The sequence below is a fragment of the Camellia sinensis genome, chromosome 5 (genome assembly GCF_055761805.1).
Source record: "Camellia sinensis isolate YWXY chromosome 5, ASM5576180v1, whole genome shotgun sequence".
Lineage (NCBI taxonomy): Eukaryota > Viridiplantae > Streptophyta > Magnoliopsida > Ericales > Theaceae > Camellia > Camellia sinensis.
In genome coordinates this window covers 37763086-37769608 of record NC_138965.1, presented here as the reverse complement: position 1 = coordinate 37769608, position 6523 = coordinate 37763086, and the positions used below count along the sequence as shown (strand labels likewise).

The window sequence follows — 6523 nt, the reverse complement described above, 5'->3', positions numbered from 1 at the left end:
CCCTCCATAATATACTTGCTTCATTGACCCTCTTGTATGTCATAGTTTTGCATGCTATTTTTGACCCATGAGAAATTTATTTTCGAGCATGTGGTAAACTGATATGAGGCTTATTTTGAGCCCCTCTTCAACATTGAAGAAGGGCTCAACATCATTTGGGACTTCCATATTGTACCTCCCTTTATACTCCTCTTTTCTTCCCCATTCTTGCATGCAATGGCAGCCTACCATGCTTTTGTTTTTGGCCATTTCACAGTTCTAGAAAAGTGCTTATTTTGGTCTATACTTCATGTTTGATTTAGGTCCTTTCATGGTTTGGGGTCTCCATAGGTCACTTCATGTTATATCCCTCTTTTATTCCCCATTCTTGCATGTTTAGTTAGCCTACCATGCTTTTGTTTTTGGCCATTTTACAGTTCTGAAAAAGTGCTTATTTTGGTCCATTCTACATGTTTTGTTAAGGGTCTTTGGCTTTATGGTGATTATTTTGTATACCTCATGTTATAGCCATTTTTGAGCTTTATTTTGCATCACATTTCTATCATATTTGTATACTGATTTGAGGTCTGCCATATACTGTAAATATTCATATTTTTGGTCCCTCTTCAGTGTTGTAGAAGGAAATTTTTCAGTTTGGGTTTTGCTTATACCACTTGCTTCATTACCCCTCTTTTGGCCCCTATTCTTGCATGCTATTTTTCCCCTACCTATACTTGCTGTTTGGCCATGTTTATAACTGTGAAAGTGCATCTTTTGGGACTGTCTAGCTTCTGTCTTTGCATTGCATGTCCATATTGTGCATGTTTAGCATAGCTATAGGCCACTTCGGGTGCCTAGTGTTGCATTTCGGGGTAATTCCATGCATTTCATGTCATTTCGCCTCATTTCGGGACTGTTTTCCCCCATATTTTACTGCTGAAATTCCATTAGCGTGCTTGCATATCATTTTTGCCATGTTTCATCGCATTCTGTCACCGTCTCGGTTTGCGTGCCCGTGTGCACGCATTTCGAGGCACCCCATTTTTATCTGCCGGCATCCTATGTGAGTGTGGCTGAGGCTCACTCATGTTGGTATAAGCCCATTTGTCATTTCCATGTCATTTCATCATATTCCGTCATTGCCTCGGTTTGCGTGCCCGTGTGCACGCATTTCGAGGCACTCCATTTTTATCTGCCGGCATCCTATGTGAGTGTGACTGAGGCTCACTCATGTTGGTATAAGCCCATTTGTCATTTCCATGTCATTTCATCATATTCCGTCATTGCCTCGGTTTGCGTGCCCGTGTGCACGCATTTCGAGGCACTCCATTTTTATCTGCCGGCATCCTATGTGAGTGTGGCTGAGGCTCACTCATGTTGGTATAAGCCCATTTGTCATTTCCATGTCATTTCATCATATTCTGTCATTGCCTTGGTTTGCGTGCCCGTGTGCACGCATTTCGAGGCACTCCATTTTTATCTGCCGGCGTCCTATGTGAGTGTGGCTGAGGCTCACTCATGTTGGTTTAAGCCCATTTGTCATTTTCATGTCATTTCATTGCGTATGTCATTGCCTCGGTTTGCGTGCCCGTGTGCACGCGTTTCGAGGCATCTCATTTTCATTGCATTTACCATTGCCTCGGTTTGCGTGCCCGTGTGCACGCGTTTCGAGGCATCTCATTTTGATTGCATTTTTCATTGCCTCAGTTTGCGTGCCCGTGTGCACGCGTTTCGAGACATCTCATTTTCATTGCATTTACCATTGCCTCAGTTTGCGTGCCTGTGTGCACGCGTTTCGAGGCATCTCATTTTCATTGCGTATGTCATCGCCTCGGTTTGCGTGCCCGTGTGCACGCATTTTGAGGCACCTCATTTTTATTGCATTTACCATTGCCTCGGTTTGCGTGCCCGTGTGTACGCGTTTCGAGGCATCTCAGTTTCATTGCGTATGTCATCGCCTCGATTTGCGTGCCCGTGTGCACACATTTCGAGGCACCTCATTTTCATTGCATTTACCATTGCCTCGGTTTGCGTGCCCGTGTGCACGCGTTTCGTGGCATCTCAGTTTCATTGCGTATGTCATTGCCTCGGTTTGCGTGCCCATGTGCACGTATTTCGAGGCACCTCATTTTCATTGCATTCTGCCATTTGCTCGATTTGCGTGCCCGTGTGCACGCTTTTTGAGGCATATCTTTTTATAGCATTATGTGTACTAGGTTGTATCTTAGATTGTATTCTGTCATTTTCTCGGTTTGCGTGCCCGTGTGCACGCATTTCGAGACATCTCATTTTCATAGCATTGTGTATGTTAGGATTATATTTTAGTTGCATTTCATGCATACCATGCATATTGCATCGTGTCCGGAATAGGAGTTAGCCCGAGCACGGGAAACGAGGTACATTTCGTACTCCGAGTGACGGAATGTGTCTCAATTCCCCAGTCGCCGACACTCCGGATTATCCATGATGGAGTTAGGTTTTAGCTGTAGTTTCATGTGCATTCATCCTATATTGAGTTGTGCATTTCGACTCCTCGGCCATCATGCCTCGGTACGCGTGATTGGTGGCACGAGGATCGAGACATGCATACATTTGTGCAAATACATTGCTATGCCCCTTTCCTGCTCTCTGCTGCAGCAAAACCAGGAATCAGCAACCTTTTGGGGCTTGGCACGCATTTCAAGAACAGATGTAAACAGAGGCTAATTGGGGCATTCCGGTGGATTTCCGCGCAAGACAATCCGGACATGCATCATCCATCAGAAGCAAGGCAGTCCCTGGCTTGCACGCCAGTTTTATTTGCTCTCTTAGTTAATTCATTAATTAATTAGGATTTTGTAATATTTTGGACTGTAATATTCTTTTATTCGGGACTGTAATATTTGGACTGTATATTTATTCGGACCCTCCGAGTTAGGGCATAACTGTAATAAGTGTGCGTGTGTGTGTTGTATGTCTTCCAACCCCACGTCTTTCTCCCTTTTATTTATCCGCTTATGATGGTTAGATTAGGGCATATTTAAATTAGCATACAGTATGACAGCATGCTTGCATCATTCATCTGTATTACATGCACCGGGCTCGGCGCATCATACTAACTGCATTGTACCTTCAATTTCAAAGTTGAATACATGATAGTTGTAACATTTCATATGCCATCTTAGAATAGCCGAGCCTGTTATAATCGCATTTTGCATGTGTTGTATTAGGCATTTCTGTATAGTTAGGATCATGCATGATTTCTAATGAAGTTTCTATTTTGGCTTGGAGTACTCGGTAAGCTTTATGCTTTAGCATCCTTGCATGCGTGTGAGTGACTGCCATGAATAGCATGCTTACCATGAGGCTATGTGCTTATCTGATATAACTGCCTGAATGCCTGTGGGTGAAGGTTGGGTTATCTGAATTGGAATAAATCATCAAATGTTTTAAAGCCTACCTGCGGGTAGCAAACCACTTTCAAAAACAAGCATGAAATGTTTCGTTCCAATTCAGGCGACCCGGTCTATATTTGTATGCTGTGCGCATCACATAGTAACCTAGGCTAATAAACCGGAATAAGAACTCACAATGTTTTTCAAAAATTGATATCATGGTTAGTAGAGGCCGGTCTATGACCGGGCGAGCGGGGGTGCTCACGAAGTGACCTTCCCCAATCGTACCCAAGTTCCCGAGCCGAGGCAACTTTGGTGATGACGGACACGTGGCCTTTTGGCACCGAGTCAGGGTTTCCTAAATTTCCCAAAAATAAAATATTTAGGTGGCGACTCTGTATCTGGCAAAGCAGTCCATGTTTGGCACTACTTTTTCAAAAAAAATCAGTTTCTCAAAACGATTTGCCGGATTTGGACTCTTTGGTTCAGATTAGGAACCGTGACTACAAAGTCGAGTCCGAGCTGTAGCGAGGTCCCCCGCGGGCTTGTTACAGGCATGTAGTGTTGTAACATACCCGGGGGGTACCCGCGCGTGTTAAACAGTTCGGACCCCCGAGATCTCTTTGATCTATTCTCACGAGTGCAATGTGAAACATAGATGAGAGTCCAGATTTGGCAACTTTTATTGAAAATCCATTTTATTGCAATTTTGTCAAAAATGGACTGCATCATCAGATCTCAGAGTCGCCACCTAATATTTATTTTGGGAAAATTAGGAAACCCATAACTCGTGCCAAGGCCACTGTTCGTCGTAACCAAGGATGCTTGGCTCGGAACCTTAGGTATGAGAGGGGAAGGTCAATAATGAGCACCCCCGCCCACCCGATCAAAGATCGGCCTTTACTAACCATGATATGAATTTTATTTTATTTATATGTTCATGTTCTGATTAGTTAATAAATCCTAAAATTTACTATGTGAAGCATACAAGTATAGACTATGCCATTCATTTTGGAGTAATTTGATATCATGCATTTTGAAAGAGTTTTGACGATGTACAACCCAAATAAATTGAGTTTACAAGCATGAAAAATCAACATCATTCCAAATTAAGCGACACAACCTCCATCCACTGGCATTCATAGAGTTATATCACATAAGCAACTAGCCTCATGGTAGAATGCTAGACATAGTAAGAAAAACACACACACACGGGATGCTAAAGCATAAAAACTCACATGTTTGACGTCCCACGAACAAGCTGCAAAACAAAGTTAGTAAAATATGCATGATCTTATATACAAAATCCTAATGCAATTCACTCATGAGATGCAACTAAAGATTCGGCTTCTAAAATATGATATGTGAATCATCTCAAGAACATGAGGTAGCGCACATAATCACATAGGAATTGATTAAATCCACAAATGCAAACTTAGCCGAATCAAGATGCATGAAACATGGATGCAAAGCATAACTATGATGAAAAATAAATATGATGTTTATGTACAAATAAAGAAAGCGAGTAAAAGAACGGGATAGAAAGAAGAGGGGCGGGGAATTATTACAACATTTAAAGAATAATTACAAACCAAATTAGAGAGGGATGAGGAGAATATTACAACAAAATAAAAACCTTACAATACACTCAAAATAAAATAAATAAATAAAATAAAAGCTTCATGTTCTTTAGAACCGCCGGCGGAAATTGGTCAATATTGGGAGATTACGCCATCTTGTTCGGAAGAAGCTAATCAACCGGCCAAATAGGCCGGCCGGCGAACTAGGCCAAGCAAAACCTGTCTTGTTGCAAAACCAAGAAAAGGAACAAACAAAAAAATATGTAGGTGGCTCAACTAACCACTACCGATTAGATTAAAAAAGAAAAGAAAAATAAAAAAAAAAGTGCAAACTCACAATATAAACCTAAAGCAATAAAACAAATATAAGATAGAACATGCAAGATTATAACGGAACTAATATGAGACTAATACACGAAAAAAATAAAATAAATATGAGGTAAAACATGCAAGATTACAACAAAACTAATATGAAATTAAAGTATGCGAATAAAAATAAATAAATAAATAATTATGAGCGAAACAAAACACTAGGATTATAACAACACACTATGAAATATAAAGTAAGAAAATAAATATGAGATAAACAAACTACTTGGATTATAACAAAACACAATGAAATAAGAAGCAAGAATATAAATATAAAATATAAGAAAATGAAAGATTAAAAATTCACCTTCCAAAGAAAGATTGAACTTTTTGATTTCCAAACTTCCTCTTGATCACCCTCAAGTGTAGGAAGTGTGTTCTCAAATCCTCAATTCGAAATTATGGAGTTTATGGAGTTTGTGGTATGGAAAGTGGCTAACTCTCAAGTTTTTCTCACTTTCAATCACTAAACATTCTTCCTTATGATCGAGGCGATTGATCTTTGGCTATATCAGAATTTTTGGAGTGGTTTTGGTGTATGGAAATGAGGAATTTCAGTAGCTATGGAAGGTATGGGGTGCATATGGAAGATAGAAATATTTTTGGCTAAACAACTCAAATTTTCTCTCTTTTTTCACTCTTTTCTCACTCCTTTCTCTTCAATTTCGTGGTCCTCCTCCTCTCTTACAATATGATCATTCTATATAGGCAATGAGGGAGAGTAAAGGTCAAAAAGAAGGTGGGAGACAAGGTGGGAGACAAGAATGTGATAGGAGGGCAAATTTTCAAGGTGGTTGCATGGGATACTCCTTTATGGATGCAAACAAAATATCTTTTTGACTATGGAGGATGATTAGGTATAATGGAGGGTGAGTGGATGCACTTGAATGGCTCAAAAAATGGGTAAATGGGTTGTCCCAACCGAACCAAAACCAGGAAAAAAAATGGGCTATTATTGTTTTGGGTCGAATCAACAAAATCTGCTTTTAAGCCCAACTTCAAATGGGCATATCTCCCCCATATGGACTTTGTTTTAGGCAGTTCTTTAGTCCAAATTGAAGCCCCAGAAGTCTACTTTCCAATGGTGGTGGACTCACATTTAAATTCCAAGTGTACAAAGAGATATGCCTAATTTAGTGAAGGCTGTCTCGGGCTAGATCAACAAAATCTGCTCTTAAGCTCAACTTCAAATGGGCATATCTCCCTTATTTGGACTTGGTC

The 6523-nt window shown here is 40.5% G+C and overlaps 1 long non-coding RNA gene across 1 annotated transcript; it reads right to left on the bottom strand.

The window, feature by feature from the left end:
* Positions 1-4803: 4803 nt before the first annotated feature.
* LOC145790563 (uncharacterized) lies at positions 4804-5971 on the bottom strand. The gene is made up of 2 exons (XR_014329389.1): positions 5610-5971; positions 4804-5152 (listed from the first exon to the last, which is right to left on the bottom strand). It is a non-coding gene; the product is annotated as an uncharacterized LOC145790563 (long non-coding RNA).
* Between the last annotated feature and the right edge of the window lie 552 nt (positions 5972-6523).